This window comes from Mesoplodon densirostris, chromosome 9 (assembly GCF_025265405.1).
Source record: "Mesoplodon densirostris isolate mMesDen1 chromosome 9, mMesDen1 primary haplotype, whole genome shotgun sequence".
NCBI classification, from domain to species: Eukaryota; Metazoa; Chordata; class Mammalia; order Artiodactyla; family Ziphiidae; genus Mesoplodon; species Mesoplodon densirostris.
In genome coordinates, this window is record NC_082669.1 from 104,286,369 (window position 1) to 104,314,193 (window position 27,825).

Here is a 27,825-nt window from a genome sequence, read left to right on the forward strand (position 1 = left end):
CTTAAAAAAGGCTACAAATGAACTTATCTACAAAATAGAAATAGAGTTACAGATGTAGAAAATAGACTTATGGTTACCTGGGTATAAGGGTGGAGAGGGAAAAATTGGGAGATTGGGATTGACATATACACACTACTATATATAAAGTAGATAACTAATAAAGACCTAATGTATAGCCCAGGGAACTCTACTCAATACTCTAATGGCCCATATGGGAAAAGAATCTAAAAAAAGAGGGGATATATGTATACGTATAACAGATTCACTTTGCTGTACATCTGAAACTAACACAACATTGTAAATCAATTATACCCCAATAAAATTTTTTTTTAAAAAGTGCATTCATAAGGTGACCAAAATTATAAATACTTTTAAATGAAGTAACAAGTGCAAATAAGTGTGGTGCACTGGAGGCCACATATTTTTAGTCTCCTGAAGATTTATAAACTGGACATACATTTTTAAATATTTAAAATAGAGAATCATAATAGCAAATGAGAAAAATATTTTTAATAAGGATTTTCCATTTGTATTAAAAAAACATGAAATTTAAAAATTAGTTTGGAACATTGGTGAAAGATGTGTGTGAGTACAAGTATGTATAAATTTAAATACCACCCCTCCAACTCTAAAAGATGTTTCAGCAGAGAAATAAAAAGTACACATTAAAAGACTCAAAAATATACTAAAATCATGAAAAATTAAAATATACTAAAATGGACCAACTACCATAAATTAATTTCTGCAACTTAAAGCTTAGCAACTTTGTGCTTAGTGACAGACAAAAGGAAATAAAGCTAGTTTATTTGATACTCATTCACTGATACAGGGAAGTAAATGAGTTTTTCTGAAAAGATCAGTTTCTTGACAGATAATTCTATGAAGAATTAATTTCTAAATACACACACCAAGCCACATTGTATAATATGTTTGGCAATATCTTGAAGTACAGTTGTTTTTATGTTTGTATATTGCTTATTTTTGAATGGTCAGGTTATAAGAAAATATCGACTCTAATTATGAGAGAAGTATGTAAAATTTCCTAGGAGACATTAGTTAGAAGTCACTCAGGTACTATGTAAATCCAACACCATTATTTCCCAACTCTAGTGGGAAGTTCTGTGAGGCGTAAAGCCTATAAAATTGGGAGACTCCTCTTTAAAAACAAGAAAAAATTGGGCTTCCCTGGTGGCGCAGTGGTTGAGAGTCCGCCTGCCGGTGCAGGAGATATGGGTTCGTGCCCCGATCTGGGAGGATCCCACATGCCGCGGAGCGCCTGGGCCCGTGAGCCACAGCCGCTGAGCCTGCGCGTCCGGAGCCTGTGCTCCGCGACGGGAGAGGTCTCAGCAGTGAGAGGCCCGCGTACCGCAAAAAAGGGGAAAAAGAAAAAATTAAATCTTACTTTTGTTAACATTTACAAGAATATGGCCACGTGCTCACCCGGGATTTGAAAGGGTCCAGAGGTTACATTTTATTGGTTCCTTGGGCAGTGACTTCGGTCCCCACTTTCTGAAACATGCCCGTTTTCCTGAATTACCTTGGATAACAACCCAGATTCTCAGACCAGAAACCTAAGAGTCAGCATAAATGGATTCTTCCCTCTCATAAAAACTATCTCCCTCCCACCCTTCTCACCCCACATTTGATATCCAAACATATTGGTAATTTTCATTCTTACTACTTACCTTTTCTTTCTCTGAATTGAGGCAACAAACTCTTGGCCCTTCGTGATTTTAAACTTTCCTCCTCATTTACCCGTGTAGTCAGCACGTTTCTGCCCCATGATCTAAGCAAGCAAACTAAGAGTGGGTTACAATTGCCCGAATAGGTCTTGAAAAATTGAAGACATCTGGGATCCATTAGTGTAGAGTTGTATTGATTGGTTCTGGGGGGCGCTCTGAAATCTTTTTTTTAAATAAAAACAGCTGACACAATTTATATACAGATAGCCCACAATGCTCACTTAGAGAATCTGCTTTCTGGAAAATGATTATGTATTTCATGTTGTTTTCCTTCCTTCATAAGGCACAGTATCTTGTATATCACAAGCATTTAATAAATACATAATTAGCATGTGAAATGATAACATTAAAATATTTCCATGAAGTAATTTCCAGCTGGAGTTAAGCTCTAAAGAAAGAGACTGATACTTTAATTTTCTATGGGGATTAAATTTAAAGACCCTAGTATGGTCCAACCATCATTAGAATCACTAGAGGTGTTGGAGAGAATTTTGATTTTCAACTATAACCAGACTTACAGACCAATCTCTGGGTAATTTACATTTTCATTAGCTCCCCAGGTTGTACCTTCATACATTTGACTTGGGGAATCACAATCCTGGAAGATTTCCTATTTAGCATTTACATGTCCTAAAGCTTTCTTCCCAAATGGCAGTTTCCTGACACAAGCCACTAGAAGTCACAGGTAATATTGTGGTTAAATTCAGAAAAAACTTACATTTCAGATATCACTTGTACACTGATAGTACCTTATGTTAAGACCATTTTAAGGAATGATATACCCTCCCTGATAGAGCTATATCTCTCCTGTTATCCCTTTATTATGGAGGGAGACCACAACATTGTCACAAAAGTGAGTGTGTATGTATTCTTAAGGGGGAAAAATGTTTTGAAATTCCTTAAGAACTTGGATAGGGATTCAGCTGAAACCCCAGAGCTCTGAGGAGATTTGGGCCTCTGTGATATATAGTAGCCCATTTCAACTATTTTTTTTAAATTAGATTTATTTTATGATTTCTAGTAAAAAGTTGAAGTCAAAGGAAATATGATCCTAACACAGCACTTTAGGGCAAGGGTGACTGTTCCGGAATCCTCCTCACTGCTTTGCCATGGCATCAAGCTGGGTTAAGGACTTAGGTGTTAGAGCTAAACTCTGGGGGCATAGAGTATATTGAGGAAATCTGAGTAGTGATTCTGATGAATTCCTGTACTATCTATAATTTATCTTGATCTTCCACAATCCTATGAGTATTAAACTGCCCATACTTTTAGAAAAAAGTGTTACCTTGGGAATGAGGGATTTTTAAAAAATTGCCTCAGAAGATGGCTATTTCCGTGTCAAAGTTCTTGCTTGCTGGGAACTTTCTGTGCTATGGCATAAAATCCTTGTTGGATTCTGGTTTCTTGCTGCTTAGAGCTTTGACCTGGTCTTTTTGTCCTGGAAGTCTTAATGACTGTTGGGGGAACTTCTGCCTATACTCCAGATTCTTTTCTTCTCACTTTCCCAATTCTAGAGGCACTTGACCTTGTCTGAATTGTAAGTCTTCCCTGTTTAAAAGGACAGTGTTCTACCTTATTTGATTGCTCTGCAAATCAACCCTAGCACCTACACTTCACTAACTTCCTCCTACTAACAATACTGACCTTAACCCCTTACATGGCCCTCCTGAGCCCTGTTATATGTTTCAGCTCGACACCTCTGCTTCTGACTGCTTCATCAGTTGTATAGGCTGCTTGTTTCTCCAGCCTTTCCTATGTCAGGGACTTTTTTTTAGACGTGGATTTGCTGGGTGACAAAAGGAAATTTCCTTTTAGTATGTTAAATGCAATTTTAATAGTAGCTGCTAGCAGATCAGCAGATCATCAAAGGTCCTATCCATCAAACTGTCCACAATCGCCATTTTTATTTGCCCAGTTGGAAGCAATTCATCATCATTAAATGTTGCAGGGAGGCCTTCATAAAGAAAATGTGTGTGAAACCGATTTCTGGTGTTCCTTGCTAACAGCTGGTATATGAGATGATTTGCTTCAGGCACAGAACAAAATATTATCATTTCCTAATAATTTTTAATCAAATTGTTTTTGGCAATATTAGAACTAGGTAGCTTTTGAGGGTAGACAGAAAAGGATTTCAGTAGTAGTGCATGAAAGTGTTGATCTCCAGATACAACTCTTGTAAATATTCTGCAATGATTCTTACGTGTGTTCATTTGATGAGGCTTTTTCTCCAGCTCTGGATGTTAATAATGATAATTCCACAAAGAATAAAGTAGTTTGCCTAAAAAAAGTTTGCCTAAAAATTCACAATTTCTGAAATACTTTCACATGGATTATGTCATTTCATCCCAGCAAAAGCTCTGTGATGTAGGCAGAGTAAATTTGAATGTACCCACTGTACATCCCAAAGACTAAAGCCCACTGAGGGCGCATGGCTTGTCTCATACTAACAAATGGTGGCCCAAAACATATGCTTTCCTGTACTATACCATGGTTCCTTTGTCATAAATCTTACCTGTAATTACCAACATATGTGTCAGAGGAAAGCAAAGCTGACCAGTTGAACCTAGCAGAAAGCATGCCCAGGACCTCTGTTAGCTGAGACTCTTAACTCCTGATACTCCAAAAAAAAAGAGATTATGCTGGCATAAAAGATTGGTATAAATGGGAGCACATATGAGCCAGACTCAGTATCTATCAATTCGCAATAGGTGAGAGAAACTGTAAAACTAGAAAAACACGCTGAAATAGCCCATGAGTTTTGTATGAACGATATTTAGGCAGACTGGGCACCTGGACAAGTTCACCCTAAGTGTATTCTGGATAGGATCTTTCTAACTTGACCTCATTTTTTCTTTCTAGCAATAATCATTGGAAAGTACTTTTTTTTTTTTTTTTTTTCGGTACGTGGGCCTCTCACTGCCATGGCCTCTCCCGTTGCGGAGCACAGGCTCCAGACACGCAGGCTCAGCAGCCATGGCTCACGGGCCCAGCCACTCTGCGGCATGTGGGATCCTCCCGGACCGGGACACGAACCCGTGTCCCCTGCACCGGCAGGCGGACTCTCAACCACTGAGCCACCAGGGAAGCCTGGAAAGTACTTTTAAGTATTATGTGCCTTCTATTTGCTTAAAGAAAAGAACTCATGTTACAACTGCAAGTCTATTGAATATTTTATAAACCAACCCACAGACTACTCAGGAAAATGCCTAACACAGTAAATCCTGGGCAACCTGTGTGCCTTATCCTCTTAAACTTTGCTTTTAGATTATACTCTGCTTCATTTAATGCATATTGTTACCATAGCACTAGAACTTGGTGTAACAGGATAAGGACTTGAATTGCTGGCAAACAAAACCAAGTTCAGAACCAGTTCTGGCAATTATTTTTTAAATGAACTTGGACCAGTTAATTATATAGATGGTATCATTTTATCATTGTAAAATAGCAATAGCAACGCTTTTTAGGTTAATGTTATATATTTGAATTTATATATATATATATATATATATATATATATACACATATATATATATATATATATATAAATTCATTTGCAGTGCCTGGAACATAGTAAATAAACGCACAATTAATATTTGTCATTTCAACTAACTTCTATGGCTTCATTTTGAGCAGAAAGTCAGAAAAATGTTAACAGTGGCCTGAGAGTCAATCTGAACGACAAAACTGATCTCTTGATATTTGAACCAGGATTCCTCAGGTATTTGCTCCTTCCAAGTTTGAGAAAGAGTAATTACAGGGTAAACCTGGAACATCTCCTTGTTCCAGAAATTAAAAAGTGCTTAAAAAAAAAAAAAAAAAAAAAGCAAGCAGGATCATTAAACATGGCTGCAGAAGCTAGTGCAAAAGGGTTCCCACTAGTCAAAACTGGGATTATTATAAAAATTAAATACAATAATGAATGATAAGTCATTGAAAAAGCTGAAATTCATGATTTCATATTGATAATGAGTAGACAGATGAATATAAACATACATGCACACATACAAAGAGACATAAATAAGAGAGAAGGGAGGTCTTTTGCTTAAGTAGAAAGGGGAAGGTCACCTTGTAAATGTCTAGGTGCAGGTCAAGTGGGGAAATCATTATTTGTCTATCCTCATAGTAGGGATTGGATCAGCCAAGAATCACCACTGAATGCTAGATCTGGGGAAAAGTTTTGATGAGAAGCAGAATATTTGCACAGTCTTAAAATTCCTCCCAACTGACTACTTACTAGTTATGAAGGAAAATAATTATACTTAAAGATAATTGTTCAAGTGACCAAAGCAAATTTCAACAGTAAGGGACAGATAGATATCATGTATTTCAGTTATGATACCTTGAGGACACATCACCTGTGCAATAATCCTGCTCAGAATGAAAACATCTAATCTAATCACAAGTACACACCAGATACGCACAAAATGAGGACGTTTCCATCAAATACCAAAGAAGGGGGCAGCTGCATTTTTTAATAGGTTAATGTCATAAAAGTCAGGGAAAGCTTGTGTAAATGTTCCAAATTAAGGAAATCCAAAGAGGTGTGACAACTAAGTACAATTCCTGACCCTAGACTGGATCCTATACTGGAAACAAACAAACAACAAAACAAAACTCCTATAAAGAATATTATTGTGTTATTTGACAAAACTGAAATATAAATGGGTTTTCACGTATTGTTATTATATTCATGTTAAAGCTTTCGAGGTTAATAACAGTACTGTGGTTATGTGACAGAACACTTATATTTAGGAAATACTTACTGAAGTATTTAGGGGTAAAGAGCCATGATATATGTAACTTATTCCTCAGGTGACTCAGGAAAAAATTACGTGTGTGTGTATGCACATGTGTAAATTGTATATACAAGTGTGTGTGTATATGTAAATAGAGAATGAAAGCAATAAACAAATGAGGTAAAATGCTCAAAATAGGTGGATCCAGGGAAAGAATATGTGGATGTTCTTTGTGTGAATTTTATTTTGGCAATTTTTCTGTAAGTCTAAAATTACTTCCAAATCGAAAGTTAAAAAAATTAAAATAGGTCCTTGGATAGCAACACATTATTTTCATCAAAATAACTATAGTGAAGGTCCCTGAACTCAAAGTCTGCTTCTGTGTTTATTTCATCGATGCATTTCTGAATGGCTTACCAACATTTATGTTTTTATCCAATGGAAATGATGATGCAGCCAAAATCATAGAAGTGAAGAAGAAGTTGCTCTGGTTAGTTTGTGAATGAGCTATCTTGCCTTTCTCACAGTATTTGGTTCCTGCCCTTTGTGGTTCTATTTGCTAAGCAGTCAGTAGTGGCTTGTTTTTATGAATAATAAAATGCATATGAGTTTTACTTGCAGTTTTTATGGAATAGAAGGAGCTAAGGGCAAGGACCACATCTTATAAATTCTCCTAGTATTTTTATTGAGTTATTTTAAATTCACAGTTCTAAGACTTTTATAGCTTAGAAAGAAGGCACTTTGCCATTCTTCCTGTCTCTTTACTATGCATGTAGATTTAGTGGGCATATCTTTAAAAAATCACATATTATATGATACAGAATCTGTGATAAATTAATCATTTCACCTGTGTTACATTTCTTGGGACTTTCTCACAAATGTAGGGAGTTTAAAATATTTTCAAACGTTTAAGATCTTTCTGTGCCCATTCTGGAAGAACTTCAAGCTCTGCTGAGGTGTTTTTAGATTTGTGAAGATATTTTTGTATCTTATAATCAGTAAGTTTCACAATGATGTTATCTTTATCATTTCTTGCTTTTATTACATTTTTTAATTGGTAGTTTACAATACCAAATAAATAAAATGCTAATTTCCAGCTCAGAAAACTCACAATTCATGAGAATCATTGGATTAAGCATTTACCAATATTTGAACATAGAGAAAGAATACCAAATAGATAAATAAAAGGATTCATTTAAGAAGTGGATTTTAATAATCACATCTTCATTAGCCTATAATAGACATTTTTTGGTACAAGTAGATTTAATACTTTGGCACCTAAAAATTCATGCATCTAAAATTATCTGTAGTTGCACTCCTGAAAAATCTATTTGAATTTCTCTGCCCTAGTCTCTCTAATAAGATATTTTTTCTTTTATATAAAATTTGATTTCTTTTACATACACAATTGTATTAGATTCTTTTAATAGGTGATCATCCTACCAACTTAAAACTATTACCTATTGCAAAAAAATTTTCTTTCAAACTTATAGATAAATGTGATTTTACATTCCTAAAAACCTTGAGCTTAGTCTTGAAGCACTGATAAAAAGAAAAGCTTTCTATTTTCCTAAGGTATAGCACACTATGTAGAAAAGGGCAGAAAGGGACATTAGCAAAAAGTTTTGGCTGGAAATGCAATGAAGGACACGTAGACTAGAATGCTTAATAGATGTAGTGAGTATAGGGGAGAATAATAAAAAGAACAAAATATCATCATTCTGGAAAAATCTAGAGCATGACTGTTGGAATTTTTTTAATGATAATGGTGAGATGCTACTTCTAGGGGGGAAGATGTTGAGCTCCATTTTATCATAGTAAGCTTCAGAAACTGCCAGCATGGTCATGAGAGGTAGTCTACCAGCAGTTGGTTACAGAGACAGAGAGGTCAGTGCTATTAACACTAAGTCGTCTTTCATGCAGACAAATCTATGGCAGTCCAGGTTACTCCCAGGGGAAGCAGACATAGAAGGAGGGCACATCACCAGGGATTTCACTTTCTGCACAGCTTAGTCTAAGTGTAGAAAAAGAAGAGAAGCCACTGGAGACATTTCAGTGGTTGGAAGAGAAATAAGTGAAAGCTCCATTGTCATATCTTATGTCACTAAAATCCCAATGATGCTTGCTTCTTAGTATCTTTCTCATCTGTCTCTTTTCTCCAACCCTACTCCCTATTCTTTGGTGTAAGCCTGTATCATTTCCTGACTCAGTCAATTAGTGGTCTCTGCCTCTAGCTTCCTTGACCTCCCTCTCTAATCTGTTTTCTGGTATTTTAAGTGTCCAAAATCTAATAGAATTTCTTCAAGCTTTTGGTTTGAATTTTCAATGCACTGTCTAAAATAACTTCAGGACTAAAATATACCACATTCATTATTTCTAAAACATGGTAATGGACCACACTAACTCTAGTGAGTACTATTGAATAAAAAGGGAATGGGCAGAGGAATTAAGAGAAACATAACTAAAGTCTCACATAAATAAATTAAAGAAAGTCATTAGAGCATTGAGTTCAGCTCTGCGATTTTGAACTGAATACAAGCAAAATACGTTTAGATCCTATGGAGTTATTTACTGAAACTAAATTATTGATGTGTCACTCTGTTCAGGCTGCCATAACAAAATACCATAGACTGGGGGCTTAAAGAACAGAAATTTATTTTCTCACAATCCTGGAGGATGGGAAGTCCAAGACAAAGGTGCCAGCAGGGCACGTATTGGTCACCTAAGGAAAAGAAAGCAAGCTAAGAAATAGGTCTGTGAATTGCTACATATGTGCATACTCTTAACTAAAAGACTGATTCAGTGCCTACTCTTATTTGCTTGTGGATCACTTTCCCTGGGAAGCAGGTGAGATCTTGTATTTTCTTTCTTCTTTTCCTATTACTTTCGAAACCAAGTACTGTGTCTGCCACATAGTATTTGATCAGTGCTCAAATGTGTTGTTTGCTGTTAATTGAATTGTTATAATCTTGTTATATAATAAGTTGTGCAGAAAAGAAAAAAAAAGGTGCCAGCAGATCTGGTTCCTCATTGAGGACTCTCTTCCTGGCTTGAAGATGACCACCTTCTCTCTTTGTTCATATAAGCAAGAGGGAGAGAGAAAGGAGAAGCAAGCTTTCTGGGATCTCTTTTTAAAAGTGCACTAATGCCAACCTGAGGGACTCATCCTCATGATCTCATCAAGACCTGATTATCTCCCAAAGGCCCCATCTCCAAATACCATCACAGTGGGAGTTAGGGCTACATTGTGAATTTTTGGGAAACACAATTCAGTCCATAACAATTGGCTTTGAAAGGCATGTGATAATCCTCTAACATGACCTTTAATTATGAGCAGATCACTCTTAATTTCCATTATTGATTGTGAAGAGTGGTGTAGGCTAGATGAGTGAAAATAATACCTTTAATTAAAAAAAAAAAGAAAATGTTAAACTTATATAAACTTATTTCCACTGCTAAATAGTCTTGAAATTTGAAAACCTTATATTATAATTGTCTTTGTCATTCTTAAAGAAAACTAAAAATGGCACAGTCAATTTCTTCACACTATGCTAATCTTATTATCTAAAATAAATGGGTACTTTTAGTCTATCTCATTTATTATTACAAAAGAGAAAGAGACTATATTTCATTATAACTCACAGTACTTATGTAAAGATTAAATCAGATATATAGTTTTCTTCTCCATTAAAATGTTTAATTCCACACTTTCATTTTTTGGATTCTCTGATTATAATTTCAATTATAACATATATCTTATGATTCCTAGGCTTCTCATTGCAGTGGCTTCTCTTGTTGCAGAGCACGGGCTCTAGGTGAGAGGGATTCAGTAGTTGCGGCACGCGGGCCCTAGAGCACACAGGCTTCAGTAGTTACAGCATGCAGGCTCATAGTAGTTGAGAGGGGTCCAGAGCGCAGGCTCCTTAGATGTGGCGCATGGGCTTAGTTGCTCCACAGCATGTGGGATCTTCCCAGACCAGGGCTTGAACCTGTGTCTCCTGCATTGGCAGGAGGATTCTTAACCACTGCACCACCAGGGAAGTCCCAAAAAAGCCTTTTAAATGTGTAATGATATGGCACATTAATAATTGGAATCAATAAAAAGTTAATAAAATTAAAAGTACTCAGATAAAGATTCCTTTAAAGCCTTTTAATTTGTACTCAAAAATTTTCCTCCATGACTACAAGTAATGTATATTAATACGAAACTTTTTTCTCTCTTAGATAAAACGTTTTGATAAGGCATACTTTGCCTCCTGATAAAGAATACAAACAGAGGCCTGGAGTTTCTCTGATTATATGCTTAATGTTATCAATATATGGTCCAGTAATGGTCAAACTATCACCATGGGCCAAATCTGGCTCACTTGCTGTCTTCATAAATAAAATTTTATTTGAACACAGCCATACCAGTTTATTTATGTACTACCTATGATTGCTTTCATGCTACACCAGAGTTCAGTAGCTGTAACAGACCTTCTGGCCCTGAAATACGTGCTACCTGCTTGGCACATTACAAAAGAGATAACTGGTTTATACTAATAAAATACTAGCTTACCCAAACAGTGGATCTCTTCTTTTTTTTTTTTGTCAAGCAGAGTTGACTGGGAGAGTATGCATGCATATTTTTCCTGGTGCTCAGGCATTTTTACTTTTGCCTTCAATGGCATTATTTTTACAGATTTGGGCTATCATTTCTGTAGTAGTCCTTAATTGTTTAAGAATCACTCATTCTATAATACATATAATCTATTTCACAATAAGTCATTTTCAAATTTCTTCATACGATACTTTACTTTTTATGGAATTTCTCAACATTTGGGAAAATCCAGAACAGCCTCCAATGGCTTAACTACAAGTTCCCCCACTCTGCTCCCATGCAGAAGGTCCCCTAGCCAAACAAATGACCCTCCCTATTCCAGTTCCTGACCCTCCAGGCACAGTTCCTGATTATCCCTGAGTAGTAGGTTTCAGCTCCCTGACAGCCGGTAGAATTAGTCAACCACATCGATTGCATCCTCCTGCAGGAACCAAGAGACACCTTCCCCACTTGGTACTATGAAGCCTGTCATACATCGGCCTTTTCATTCACTTTGTTTCCAAGTGCAACCCCTGGTGGTCCTGCATGATGTGTGGTGTCCTCCACCCCCAAGCTGTGAGTCCATGTGACTAATGCCCTACTATCGATCACATCTGTCTAGTGGCAGCCATCCCCTCAGCCCTACGATGGGAATCTCTCTTCACCAATGAAGTGAAGAGGAAGCGATTAAAACATATCCCTATGACTACCAGTTCTTTTGGACATTTTCAACTGTTGAAGACTCTGGAAATTGGATAATATATGTACATTCTTTCACTTTTTAGTAATGATTTTTTATCAAAGTTTCAGACAAATTTATGACATTTTGCTTCAGTCTCTTTCATAAGCATACTCTTTATAGCATTTTGAAAATAATTTCGTGCCCAAAGTCACTAAGCAAACACTGGTAAAATACTGGTAATCTAGTTCTTCCAGTGCATCTCCCCTGTTACCTTTTAAATTTTTTCTTTCAAAATAAACAATCCTTATTTACATCCCTTTGCATCTAAGAGACCCGTTTATATTCTTAAGAAATTTCTGCTGAGAAAAACAAAATGCCATTATTTTCTTAGCAGTGGTAGTTGAGTTCAAACATGTGCTTTTCCTCCTAATGCTGAACTCTAAGAAGATAATTTGATTTTCACAGTATCATCCAAGACCACCGCTGTGGTCCTGGCAGTCAGAAGTTGACTTCAGTGTCTCTGAAGCTGATCATCACAGAAGCATTCTGAAAGCTGCTTTGATTCCTGACAGCATGTGTGAAGTAGAAAAAAAGGGTGGGGGCTGGAGAGGGGACTTGGTAGAGAAGAATTTTTCTTGATTTCTCTTCTCAATATAGGAAAAGTAGATATGCAAAGAATTCAGATATTGGGTAAACTGTACATTCTAAAATAATGAACTCGGGCTTCATTGGAAAGAACATTTTTTTTAAAATGTAATTTATGATCTTAACAAAAACAACTTAGGTGGCAGCTACCTCAGTGCAACCACCAAGGAGTGATAGCTACAGCACAGTGGTGATGAGGTGAGGTGGTGGGAAAAGGAGACCCACTGGGTAAGGAAACATGGGGTGACATGTGGATTCAGGGAAGGATGGAAGAGTGTCTAAAGCTTCTTCATGCCCGCAAGGGCATGACGGGCATAGAGGTTAGCAGAATGGAGGAAGAGTTTAATTTGGGAAAGGGAGATGTAGACCTGGATGCTGTGTGAACTACACCAGCAGAGAATGAATAAAAATGGAATATCTCAGCAGACACCAGTGTTGACAATGAATCATTCTGAGGACTGGATGGGGCAATGCACATGGATGCAAACTTGGACAGACAAGGACACACCAAGGATGAACTAATGCTCCAACCCTCCTAACTCCTAACATTATGACTCTAGAATGACATACCAGGAAGACGCCTGTAGCGGGACAGTGGGGTGGGGACAGGATTGGAGATTTCTGCAAACCTGTGAGTCAATTTACCTAGAAGTGACTAATATGTCTTCTGGTGTTAGGAAGAATGGGGGGCTTGAAATTAAAACATTGATGAGTGAGTAAGAAATAAATTTCTTGCCACCTGAATAGATATCTTGTATTTGTCCCCACGGTCTTTTCAATACCTGATTCAAAGCAATTAATATTTATGAATAGTTATTACTGTTAATATATGAATCACTCTCTCAGTGATGATATGAATCCTTTGTTCTTTCCATGCTTAGAAGGGTAGCGTTAAAGAAAAAGATATGTACTAAATGGGGTTAGTTTTATGCTCTTAAATTAATAATGTACACATACATTAGTAGTCATGCAATAGAATAGAAATGAATTTTGCATTTTTCTCTTCTCATTTAGAAATGGCTCAAAATTGTTTTAACTTCTGACATATGCTTGTCTCAAAATGGCAATGTAATTTATACAAATAATTTTAATATTACGTTTTACTGACAAATAATTCACTACAGAGGCTTATATGCCATACTTGATGACTACACACTTACATCCTTTACCAACTTCTATTCCCTTAGGAAACGGAATTTATTTGCATAAAATAAAACTGTATAGGGCTTCCCTGGTGGCGCAGTGGTTGAGAGTCCGCCTGCTGATGCAGGGGACACGGGTTCGTGCCCTGGTCTGGGAGGATCCCACATGCCGCGGAGCGGCTGGGCCCGTGAGCCATGGCTGCTGAGCCTGCGCGTCCGGAGCCTGTGCTCCGCAACGGGAGGGACCACAGCAGTGAGAGGCCCACGTACTGCAAAAAAAAACTGTATAATGATGATCTGATTCTCTATTTTCTTTTCATAGCCATCTCAATATACCAATTTAAATTTCTTTTTAACATTAACTTTGGAGTTATTCGGGTTTTTTTTAACTTTTATTTTATTTCTTCCAATTTCTTCCAAATGACTATAAAATAGTCTCTCTAAATGTCCAATAGATTATACAGAAAAAAGGAAACACTCTCATAATGGTAGTATCTATAATTATGTCAATGGAACTCAAACAAGAGAATCCTCTGCTCATTTAGATTCTACCAAATTCAGAGGCCAAAGGAGGTTGTCATTACACCTAGATCAGTGGTATTTCATGTAATAGCATGGGCATCATTTCTTTACTTGAGTTTTATAAAACAGCAAAAGTAATAATAATGAATGAGTGAACCTGCCATATTGAGTGATCTATTAGCAACTTACCTATGAACAAAGCCAACTGAGAATTCGATTGGGATCACATTGAATCTATAGTTCTAAACAGGGAGAACGGACATCTCAACCAGACTCAATCTTCCAATCTATGAATACAGTGTATCTCTCCACTTATTTCCATGTTTATTGATTTCTTCCATCAGAAGCTTGCAGTTTTTAGCCATAGATCCTGCACATACTTTGTAAGATTTATACCTAAGTATATACACATTTTTGGTGCTAATGCAAATGGTATTACATTTTCCAAAATTTTTAATTCTGATTTTTCATTGATAGTATGTAGAAATACAACGGATTTTGTATTAAAGAAATACATACTTTTACAGTATATATTGAAATGGAAGTTTGGGCACTATAGGGAAGGGAAATCTCAGTTTAGATTTAAATAATGTCACTCCCTACTTTTATGAGTAAGTAAAGTGAAATATTGGGTTGGCCAAAAAGTTCATTTGGATTTTTCCTTGGCAAAGCCCGAAAAAAATTTTTGGCCAGCCCAATAGTTTGATTTTTCTGTCTCTTCATTGTTTGTTTTGTCAATGAGATTAAACACATTGTATTTGATATGTCATTAACAGTCACAATTAATGGAGATAGTTAAAAGTAATAGCTTAAATGGAGAAAAACAGTGAAGACTAGTACTTTTATGAAAAACACTATTAAGCTTTTAATTAATTGACTGCTACCTAAAACCAAGTTGTTCATGCATTCCTTCTCTCTCCCTCTCCCTCTCTCCACTCCAGCTTAGAGAGAAAAGAAAATCACTGAAATTATCTCTACACACAACACAAATTCCAAAAAATATTACCTTTTTACAAACAGCTAAAGCATACGAGGACATAAGCTATTTTAATTTTATTTTAATGTCTCTTATGATTGAAGAACTTTCCTTTAACACAAGCTACTAATTATTCTCAATATAAATTGATCAGTCTGTAAAATATATCATCCCTAAGAAATGAAGGTTTGAAGCAACAGTAAAGGGATAAAAGCATAAGACTGGCATGAGATAACTTTAGAGGTCTCCAGACACCTGACACTCTAAATTAAATCAATAAGTGCAACTCTGTGAACCTTAGGTCAGCTGACATGAAATAGTACAAATCAAACTTTCCACAGTGTTCATTAGTGCTATAGATGGAGACATAGCAGAATCTTGAATTTTGAAAAATAATGGGTTTGGAATTGTTTGTTATCTCAATAGAAAATAGAAAAATTCATATATTTTTAAGATATTTACTTTGAAGACCTTTATATATTTAAAAATTAATATCATGGTGATGTAATGTACACCATGGCAACTATAGTTAATAATACTGTATTGCATATTTGAAATTTGCTAAGAGAGTAAATCTTTAAAGTACTTATCATCACAACGAAAAAAATTCTGTAACTGTGTGTAGTGACAAATGTTAACTAGACCTAATTGTAGTGATCATTTTGCAATATATACAAATATTGAATCATTATGTTGTACACCTGAAACTATTATAATGCTGTATGTCAATTAAACCTCAATAACAATAAATATCTGAGAACGGAGAATTTTAGGAACATAATAAGCACAACTACAGATATATTTAAAAATGCATAAAGGATCAGATGGGTGACATAATAGCTGTGTTGTTGATAAAACAGATGATTGTGTCATGTGCCTTTAATTGCTCAAAATACATGCTTGTTTGTGATGGGAGCATTGTAAAAGGAGTATGAATATAGAGCACTTTTGAATGGTTTAATAACTGTGATGAAATGACTGCCTGAAAGTGCAATGCTTCTCACAGATAATGAAATGATCATTGGAATGAACTAAAACATCTAATAAAATCTAAGATAAAATGGAAAAATAATGGTTGCTTACAAAGAAAGAAATAACAGTTCTACAGTGGGTTAAACAAAGAAAGCCAGCCTAATCTGGAGACAAGGATTAAGAAAATTTTGCCAGAAGAAATGTAACTTAAATGACATCTTAAAGATGATCAGGAGCTAAGTAGATGGAGAAGGGTCACCTAAATTGTCACCTTGATAGAAGAATCCTCCATCAAGATTTTCATCAGTCAGTTTCCACTCAACTAGGTTGCAATAATAAAAACCTTAACAACCCCATGATCTCAGTGGTTTATATAAAATAAAAATAAAAACCTTAACAACCCCATGATCTCAGTGGTTTATAACAGCTAGGGATTTTTTTTGTTGTTGCAGTAAGATTAAATATCTTTCACAGGCCAGCTGTACCTTATTTGTGATATGACAATCTCAAGGCAGTGGGAAAATAACAATGGCAGACCCCCGTGTTGGCTCTTAAATCTTCTGCCTAGAAGTGATATAAAATGTTTCCACTCATGTTGATTGATCAAAGAAAACCACCCAGCCAATAACCCCTCTCCAGGGAGGGGCAGCCAACTTTGGGGAACAGTAATACATTTTATCAAAACTTCTAATAATTTTAATGATATAACATACTTTTGTTTAAAAGTAAAACCTGTAAACATATATTCTCTGTTTCTAAATAACTTTCTGATTGCCACGCACAATTTAACCATTGGTAAATGTTTTTGATCATTGTGATTGTATAATGCTAGTTTCTGATGATGTAGATTATGATATTAAAGAACAGATCCTTTTCTCTTGTATTATCTCTGTTATTATATTGTTATTATCCTCACGAAATTAAATCTCATTCCTAACTCTTCCTATTTCTATTCACTTGACATAAAGAGAATTTCTGGTATTGACATCTTGAATTCACAAGGGCATTGATATTTGGTCCAAACAGCCAACCAGCAAAATAAAAGGGACCCAGGCTATTTTTATTGGTAGTGTCCTGTGGGCTCTTCTGTGACCATGGCAGCTTTCCTCGTAATCCATTCCAATCACTGCTCTCGTAGCCAGGGTTCTCAACTAGCACCCAGAAAAAGTCCTTCACTTTTGAACATAACCGCATAATTCTCATTGAGGTGAAGCTGACCTTTCAGCCATTCCGTCTGTTATTTTTTGCTCTACAGAGAACTCCTAAACCATATACCGTACCCAAGAATATAGTTATTTCTTTTAACTGGAAAGGGGAAATGTGGGGGGAGGGATAAATTAGGAGTTTGGGATTAACACACCCAAACTACTATATATAAAATAGATAACCAACAAGGACCTACTGTACAGCACAGGGAACTCTACTCAATATTCTGTCATAAGCTATATGGGAAAAGAATCTGAAAAAGAATGGATATATGTATATGTATAACTGATTCACTTTGCTGTACACCTGAAACTAACACAACATTGTAAGTCAACTCTACTGCAATAAAATTTTTTTTAAAAATCATGCCTTTCTCAGACCAGTCCTTTGCTTTCAGTTCTATTTTTTTTTTTTTTTGCCTTTCTCTCTCTCTCTTCTACTCTGCTCTGCAGACAACATTTCCTAGGCATCCAAGTGAGCTGATTTCTTGCTCGTTTGCCCAAAAGGAAGCACTGGTGGAAAATTGGAGGCTGGGAAATCAGCACTAGGAAGAAATGGAGAATCAAGGTTGTTTCTCTGCTAGCTCTTCAGCTTAGGTGGAGTCTCCAGCAGTGGTTGCATCTTTCTAAATCTCCAGTTCCTCCAGACAAGGCCATCGTATTAATAGTTCCAGTTTTAATATTAATAGTGCAGTTACTTAACAATTCATTGTAACTGCACTGATCGATAAGATGATCTAGTCTTTAATAGTTACTTATGTATCCACCATATCACATAAGATTGACTACTACTTTTATTATTTAGGATTGATGTGCTTCTATTTTAATCTATGTACGAAGGGACTCATTTACCATTGGAAGATCTAAAGTTCCCTCCCCTTTAGGGTCATCAAAGGCATATCACCAGAAGCTTCAAATCATATGCCATGTCTCCCAGTGTTTGTTTAGACTCACACAGTTTAGAGAATTTGGTGTATGAACAGGTAACTTGTCACAGATTTCTACCTTGGAAGATAAGGAAAGAAGAGATAGCAAGAATAAAAATTTTATACTGGTCAAAATTTTCTGAATATCCCTATTCTTCATAAACTTTGATAAACCAAACTCCCTCTCCCCATCTCTCTCTCTCTCTCTCTCTCTCTCTCTCTCTCTCTCTCTCTCTCTGTCTCATACTGTGACCTCATTCTCTCCTCTAAATTCCAATAATTCTTACATTCTATACTGTTCATTTTTTTCATTTGGCCTCTTTTACTCTGTATTGACACTGTTGTTTTCCTTCAAATTAGGGACCATTTCTTCTAGTCTTCATATGGAGTCAGGCCTCTGAGAAAAAGTCAGATTAAGATGTTTAAGCTCATCATTGCTTTATGTTCACTTTCTCCTTACTCTATTAGAATGTAAGAAATGTTGTCATTTTCTTCTCTTGCTTAATCCTTCCTAGTTACAATTACAAGGGTATTTTAAAAAATGATATTTAAAGAAATGAAGATAATAAATCCCTTTGATGTATACAGAATGGATTCCCCAATGTCAGTAAATTAAAGAGAAGAAAAGAGTCACTTCTGGGTATACATCCAAAAAGAAAAAAAAATGAAATCAGGATCTCAAAGAGATATCTGCACTCTTATGTTCATTTCACCATTATTCCTAATAGCCAAGATATGGAAACAGCATAAATATCCATGGATGAATAAAGTAAATATATATTATAATAAAATATATATTGTATATTATACATAATATTGCATTGTTATTCAACCTTAAAAAAGAAGGAAACTCTGTCATTTGCAACAACATAGATGAGCTTGGAGAACATTATACTAAACGAAATAAGCCAGATGCAGAAAGATAAATGCTATCTGATCTCACTTACATGTGGGATCTAAAATGGTCAAACTCATAGAAGTGGAGAGAAGAATGGTGGGGAGGGGAATAGGGAGGTGATGGTCAAGGGGTACAAAGTTTTAGTTATGCAAGAATAAGTTCTGGAGATCCAATGTAAAGCAATGCCACTATAGTTAACAATATTGTATTGTATACCTGAAATTTGCAAAGACGGTGGATCTTATCTGTTCTCATTACACAAATATACACAAAAGTGATAACTATCTGAGGTGACAGATATGTTAAATAATGTTGAATGTGGTGATATTTTTCACAATGTATATCAAATCATCAATGTGTATACCCTAAATAGATATAATTCATAATTGTCAAATATGCATCAATTAAAAAAAAAGAAAATAGCTAGTTGTCTCAAGACCTATTGGGTAAAGGATCCAAGCTAACACTGACACCTGTGTCCAACAATATGATCACAGTCCCCTTATCACAATGGGAACACAGGGAAGGCATGTTCTTCTGGCAGTATCCTCACATTGATTTCCTAACCAGTGGGGTAAGATACATAATAGTAATGAAGGTCAAGTGGTAGACCCTGATATTGTATTTTTCCTCAGCCAAGACACTAAACCAGAATCAAAACTATCTTAGGTGGAACAGCAGATATTAGCGCCACCCTCAAAGCCACAAAAGATACAGGAGTTGTGGTCCCCATTGTGTCTGCATTGGTCTCACCAGTCTGGCCATTAAAACCTCAGATGGAATATGGTAGATGATGGTGCACTGCCCAAAACAAAACCAGGCAGTGGCCCCAACCACAGACCCCTGTGCTGGATGTGGTACCTTCATTACAACAGCTCATCATGCACATTGGATACCTGATGTTCAGCTACTGACCTGGTAAATCAATTATTTTCAATCCGATCAGAAAAATAGGATCAGTTTGCATTCACTTTGAATTAACTGAAATATACATTCATTTTGTTCCTCAGGGTCATATAAATTTCCCTGATCTCAGTCACACTATAGGTAAAAAGTTGGGAAAATATACTTGGTGATTTTTTTTTCTGTTTTTTTAAGCCTTTACTTACAAATATTGGATACCACTATAAATACGTTGGATTTAAAATTAATCACTCTGTGTAAATCAGGAATACATATCAACAAGATTCTTGAAAAAATAAAATTGTGATGTTATGCAAATTATTGCCTGTCGTTTAGGCAATTAAGATAAATTTTCCAGAAACAGTACCATACACAGATTGAAAAAGTACAGTACTTAAAACAACTTGGCTGAGAATTGAGGATAATGTGCTATTGAAAACTGTGATAGATGACTCAAAAATTGGCTGTAATGATGACAGAAATACTGATGTTAAAATTTAAAGAGTTTGAACAAAATTAACTTTAAAATGTGACAGTAGAAAACTATCTTTTTATAGTAATATATTACTTAATATAATATTTTAAAATATGTATGCAACTAAATTTAAATTAAACATAACAGGTAGGCATGTGACTATTTAATCAGGCTTTTTAAAAATGTATATATTCAAATCAGCCATGGTATGCTGTTTTCATTCATCTAGCTGGCTCAGAAATGATACAGTATCATTTCCCCAAGAGAGTTTCTTACAGCCAGGATATCTGTATCAGACAAGTTCAAGAGACACTGTACTATATTTGGAACCACTACCCCTATTTGACTCACAAGCCTGTTCTACTGTTTTATTTGGAATTGCAAGATTCTTCCCTTATTATGATTTTTGTCCTCAATTCTCAGCAAATCACTGTCACTGGGGGCTTCTTTTGATGATGCTTTCCTCTGCCAAGTCTACTGGGCACTTCTCCATGTATCACAAAGCTAATTATAAGCATGGTTCAATTTTTTTCCCCTAGAACTCCAACAGATTTATATGAATTTCAGCTCTAACCAAAAGAAGATGCCTGTTGTTATTCTGTATTATATTACTATTTATTTATTTATATTATATTATATTACCATTTCTCTGATTTTAGACTGTCTGTTTCTGATTTTTTTACTATTATAAATTAAGTTATAAGAAATAATCCTGTTGATAAATTACCATCTTCATTTCTAAAGCTTTTATTCAGAAGAGATCCTTGGAGGTATGACTCTTGGACCTAAAACTATGATCAGTTTAAGTCCTTGATACTTATAAAGGCAACTATTTATATTTTTACTATACATCAATATGCTTTTGTACTTCTGTCACTATAGCTATTTTATTTTTCATTTAATAAATTAATAATTGATAATTTTAGATGAGTCAAATATCAATAAAGAGAGTGAACAAATCGTTTCCTATCAATTACCAGAAATTACTGTAAAGCCAATGTTTGTGCTTCTTTTATTTAAAGCACAGGCAACTCTTCCAAAAAATGGGAATTATCCATAATAATCAAAGAACATCTTCTTTATCCATTAGTCCATTGATGGACACTTAGATTGTTTCTATACCTTGGTTACTGTGAATAAAAGAAATGATAATTATGTGATGAGATAGAGGTCCTAGCTAATGTTACAATGGCAATCATATTGCAATATATAAATGTATCAAATCAACATGTTGTATACCTTAAACTTACATAATATTATATGTCAAATATATTTCAATAAAAACTAATAATCAAAGTACAGGGGCTTCCCTGGTGGCGCAGTGGTTGGGAGTCCGCCTGCCGATGCAGGGGACGCCGGTTTGTGCCCTGGTCCGGGAGGATCCCATGTGCCGCGGAGCGGCTGGGCCCGTGGGCCATGGCCGCTGAGCCTGCGCATCCGGAGTCTTGCTCCGCAGGGGGAGAGACCACAACAGTGAGAGGCCCGCATACCGCAAAAAACAAAAAACAAAACAAAACAAAAAGTACAGGCTTCTGGTCAGGACAAGATCATGATGGCAGCAAAGCTTTTGAACTTCTTCAAACTTCCTCATAAAAAAAGACTAAGCAACTAGAAGAGATAAAGAAAAAAATACTCACCATCATCTTCACCAAAACTAGTTGCAAAGGTGCTGCAGAATAAGAGTGAATGAGGCCAACCACAAATGACAGGACCCTAGTGGGCCCCATGTACGCTTAGGAGTTGTACAGAGATAGTAGAGTGAAATAAAATACTTCAACATAAACCTAGCAAGAAATATTTCAAACATATGTGAGCACTTTTAGAAGGCATGTGAGGGAATTGAACAAATGGGAAATCATGTCATCCTATTTCCCCTCCAGCACAACTGGAGGTATCTGCTCTTGGTTCAGGCATGGACTTAAACCTGGACTTCTTTTGAGGATTATCTAGCTCAAGACCTATTTTCTTACTAATCCTAAAATATATTAGAATTAGTAATAAATAGTAATATGGATATATTAGTTATATGTATTAAGATTAGTAAGGAAGTAGGTAATATATTAGTAAGATAATATAAATAGGTAATACATAATAGTAAGAGATATAATATATGTAATATATTAGGATGTATATATATATATATATATATTTGGATGTATAAACATATGAGATATGTATATATATGTATATAGTCTATTCTATTCCTTTAAATTTTAAAACATTTAGTGGTCTCATGAATATTGTAGTCTGGCTTCCTCTTCTGGTTGGATGTTTTTTGTCTTTTCTTCTAAACCAGAGGATAAGGAACTCAAGGGCAAAGGAAGTGTTTGGTTTAACCACTGCCCACAGCTATCTCCATCTATCACAGCTTCAGACTTAGCATTGTATACATATAAACCATACATCACCCCCAGAAATATGTTAAGATTAACAGGGCTGAGAGTCACAGACCAGGAATATATGGTTTCTTTGACTCTGTTGTTTAAGTACAATAGGCAATAGTTGTGTTCTGAAGTGGAAAACAGAAAGGTTTTAAAAGAAAAAAAGGAAATGGAAAGAGAGGTGACCTCCAGGAATTTATTTCTCTTGTAAAGAGGTGAACAAGTAATCCTTACCAGCCTGTGGAAGAAGAGGACGTTTTGCATTTCAGGGAGAGTCATCTTTTCCCACCTCATTTTAAAGTAGTCAAGGCTCTTATGATTTGAGTGGTGTTTGCTGATATAGAATCAATAAGAGACACAAAATTAAACAAAATAGTGGAACAACCACAACAGTAGCCATGCATTTGACAGGCAGAATGAAGGCTTATTATGCCTGACAACACAGAGGAAGGTTATACGCCCTTGAAACCCTCATGCTGTTACAAATGAGATGAGTGCAGAAAAAAATATGACCCAGGAAGATAACAAAAGACTAAGGGTACAAACAACATTAGGAAGATAGAAATAGCCAACGAAGGGAAGGGGCAGAGAAGACACTGCAGCAAGAGAGAAAACTGTGAATTATAAACGGTGGCTTCAAAGCACGTGCGGTAAAAATTTTAAAAACCGTACACAGAGAAACAGCTTAGGAAATTTTGTGGCATAAGAGAGAAAGGACAGGCCCAAAAGCAACTATTATTTGATTGCAAAGTTGGTTTCTGACTTTTTCTAGGTGTCTACAATTTGGCAAGTTAATCCTTCCTCTTTACATGTGTAAAATGGGGTTTATAATACCTATCTAAGAGAATTAAAAGATTAACTGAGCTGGGACTTCCCTGGTGGTCCAGGGTTTGAGAATCCGCCTTCCAGCGCAGGGGACGAGGGTTCGATCCCTGGTCGGGGAACTAAGACCCTACAGGCTGCAGGGCAACTGGAGCCCGTGTGCCACAACTACAGAGCCCACACGCTCTGGAGCCTGCACGCTACAACTAGAGAGAAGCCCACGTGCCACAGCGGGGAGCCCGTGCACTGCAACGAAAGATCCTGCATGACGCAACCAAGATCCAACTAAGCCAAAAAAATAATTATAATAAAAAAAAGATTAACTGAGCTAATTTATGTCAAAGGTATAGCCCAGATCCTGGCATATGACTATTTTATCACCCTCATGATTGCTGTCATTCAAAGTCCTTACTTTGAGGAAAAACCACATAATATGCATACAATAAATGGTGGCTATTATCACAAAACACTTGTTTTATCATTAGAGTTTTAATTTTAGAAAACTTTAAATGGCAGAAATACAAGAACCAGGTATATTCTTTCTATCAGGAGACACGAATAGTAGTAACTAATATTATTAAATATGCAAAAGTAAACAGGGATGATTGAAAACCTGCCATTCTACAAACACCAACAGCATACAAATGGAGAATTAGATACAGTGTTAAGAGCTTACTAAATGTTTACTGAATCCACTAGAGTTACCATAAATAAATTTGCATAAATGCTATCTCCGTCATATTTTTTGTGCAGCCATTTAAAAAAATCCTTTAGATTCAAAATTCCTAAAGTTAATTTCATTTTCTTTCATTTCCTTAAAATTTTAATATTTTAAAATTTATTAAACATTATTATTTATTAACATTTAATAAAATGTTTACTAAGTTAATTTAGTAATCTCTCCTATAAAAGCTGTCTTTATAACCTTTAAAATATACCTTTAAAATTATACTTTTATAAGTTGTATTTTCTTGCAAAAAGAAAGGAGAAATTTAAAATTAATAGGTTTGAATGAAATTGGAACTCTGAACCACTAACAGATGAATGACATAAATTTTGTTTCTTTTCTCCAATATTGTGTAATGCATCATTCATCAAATTATCTCAAAACATGAGGTGATGAAACAGAGCAGGACCCTATGGTCCTGTCCCCACCATGTCCTCTGCCTGTCTTTTGTCTGTAGAAAAACCTTAGCTAAAGAATAAGTTTAGTCAGGGAAGTGAGAAAATGCAGAAGCAAGAAAAACAGTCAAACAAGACCAAATAATAATAGTTTAACCATTAAACCAAGTCAAGGACTTTTAGTTCCTTCTCAAGGGCTAAAGCTAACATTCTGAGCCATATCCTTTGAACTGTCTTGTAGATACTGGAACCACCACCAGGTGGAAGAAGTTAAGTACATGATGACCAGACTGTAGCCATGACTTAAGCTGCAATGATCCCAAAAGAACTGGCCTCGAAGTAATGGAAGCAAACAAACCCTGGAACTGAAGACTAACTGCAATTAAAATAGTCAAGATGACGCTGATCAGACCACCGCAGGACCATTTTCAAGATGACTGTGCTGTTTCTGCAGGTAGCCCCCTCCCTCCACCTATACACCCTTGAAAGTCTCCTTTAAAAGCTCTTGCTCACTGATTGTCAGGGGAGGGGGGAGTCAGCCTTTGGACACGAGTCCTCCCTCCCTCCACCCTCCTCCCCCATTTCTGGCCTCTGAAATAAAGCAAACTTTCCACCAACCTTGCCTCTTTATTGGCTTTAGAGTAGTCAGCAGCTGGACCCCACTTTTGACAACAGTAACATGGCGTATTATCAAGTGTTACAGTGAGGAACAAGTTATATGAAGCCTAAGTCAGTTGGTAGCACTGGACTTTATATATATGTAACGGATGAGAAAAGGGATTTAAAATCTTTAAAGTGTCTCATTTCCTTGGTCTGTCATTTACTAACACAAAATAAAAATCAAAGCAATATGCAGAGACAAAAAGATTGAGACTAGTCCCAATTTTCTATAAATTCATTACCTATACATTGAATTACATATGATCAGATATTTCCCTTTGAAACTATTAAGTCATGTGTCACTTCTAATATGCTCCAAAAAATTTGAAAGTTCTGATAGGTAATCAGACCACAGCAGGAGAGAAAAAATTCCTTTGGCAAATACAGCAGAGGATAAATTCAAATTCTTTAGCTTCATATTTTAATGTCTAAATAATCTCTCTATGTTCCCATATAGCTCTTCTCAAGAATGCTTTCATCATGTTCCATGAACACACCTTTCCTGAATTATTATCGATTTGCATTTTTCTCTTCTCTGCTCTTAAATCTCCCCTTCTCTGATATGCCATTTCAGGAGCTTCCTTTTCCTTGAAATTTTCCAGATATTTGCAACTCACCATGATTCCTCTTTTTAAATATATAATATTTCTCAGGTTAATTTTATTGGTTTGTACTAGCATGAAATACCCCATGTTTTTGGTTTCTTTTTATATTTATTTTTCAATATTTATATATAAAATATAAAAATTTTAAAAATTATAAATATATTTTATATTTATTTTTATAAAATTGATTTCACATATTGGAATATCTTCTGTGGTTTGTTTGGTTAATTGTTTCATTTTTTTCTTCAGTCTTTCTATCCTGTGTCTCCACACTATGTTGCATTGTTCTTTGAGATAAGGACAAATTTTAGAACATAGTTTCTCATACCCTCCATAGTCTATAGCACATGTTCTTGGAGTTAACAGATTTTTGACACATATTTGTTGATTATTAACTGTGTAAATTCCAATCAATAATAAAATGGTCAGGAAAAGCATGACGTGGATCGGTTGATTTTTTACAGAAGACAATATCACTTCATGAAGTATATTTAAATATGAGAAAATATATCATATTTCAGAAAATGTAAAAACTTTGAGCCCACACAATATTCCCTCTTACTTTTTGTATACATCAAAGGGGTTTATAGTTTTTATTCCTTTAAATATCATATGCTTATTTCTACTCCAGCTTTTTCTGAAATACTCTTGTAATTGTAACTATGAAGGATTAAGCAAAAGAATGTCAACATTTCTTACACTCTAATAAAGTAAGGGCAAAGTGTATATAAAGCAATGATGAGCTTAAACATCTTGATTTGCCTTTTCTCAGAAGCCTGACTCTGTGAAGACTAGAGGAAATGGTCCCTAATTTGAAGGAAGATTACGATGACAATACAAATTAGAAGAGACCAAATAAAAAAATGAATGGTACAGAAAGTAAGAATTCTTGGGATTTAGAGGAAAGAATGAGGGGTCAGGGTGTTCTGTGACTTAAGCTGAACCTCAATGAAAGGGTGAACTTGGTTCAATGGTTATCAAGCTGTGAGGCAACACTTCTGGGCTTTCTTGACATGTTTTGGTCAATAAGTCAACTTGTCTTTGCAATAATTAGAGAGATATATGGTTGTAATCTGGAGGGCAAAGGAAAACATTTGAACAGATAGGAGCAAATTGTGTAACAAAGGAGAGAAGAAAACACATATCATCGCCTGTGGAGGGAGAAGGCCCAGTGTTCACTTGTTAAGAGAAGGTTACAAATATTTGTCTTCACAAGAAGAAAATAGCAGTTTAATTCCCAGGATTCCTCCAAAAAGGGATATTCTGGTAAAGCTGTTTGGTATAAGGCTTTTTCTCAGGACTGAATGAGCACTAAAGGCAGTAAACGGCCCTCCTCCCCCCGCACAAACAAGTGCAGGCTTACAAATCTCTGAACAAGATCTTACACTTTTTAGAAGATCAAGGAGTCAGGAGGTAAAAGAGAGATCCTAATTGATTATAAATACCCTATATGTCAGTTAAGTTATGAGAAACTACTCAGCCAAAGATAATGGATGAGATCCTTATTTCACAAGAAGATCTTAACAAATAATAAAAAATAGAAGATTATGGGGCTTCCCTGGTGGCACAGTGGTTGTGAGTCCGCCTGCCGATGCAGGGGACACGGGTTCATGCCCCGGTCCGGGAAGATCCCACATGCCGTGGAGCGGCCGGGCCCGTGAGCCATGGCCGCTGAGCCTGCGCGTCTGGAGCCTGTGCTCCGCAACGGGAGAGGCCACAGCAGTGAGAGGCCCGCGTACCGCAAAAGAAAAAAAAGATTATGAATGTTTATTTTTAAGTTGTGTGCTTGAGCTATATACAAGGATTATAATAGAACTTTTTTTCCTCACAAG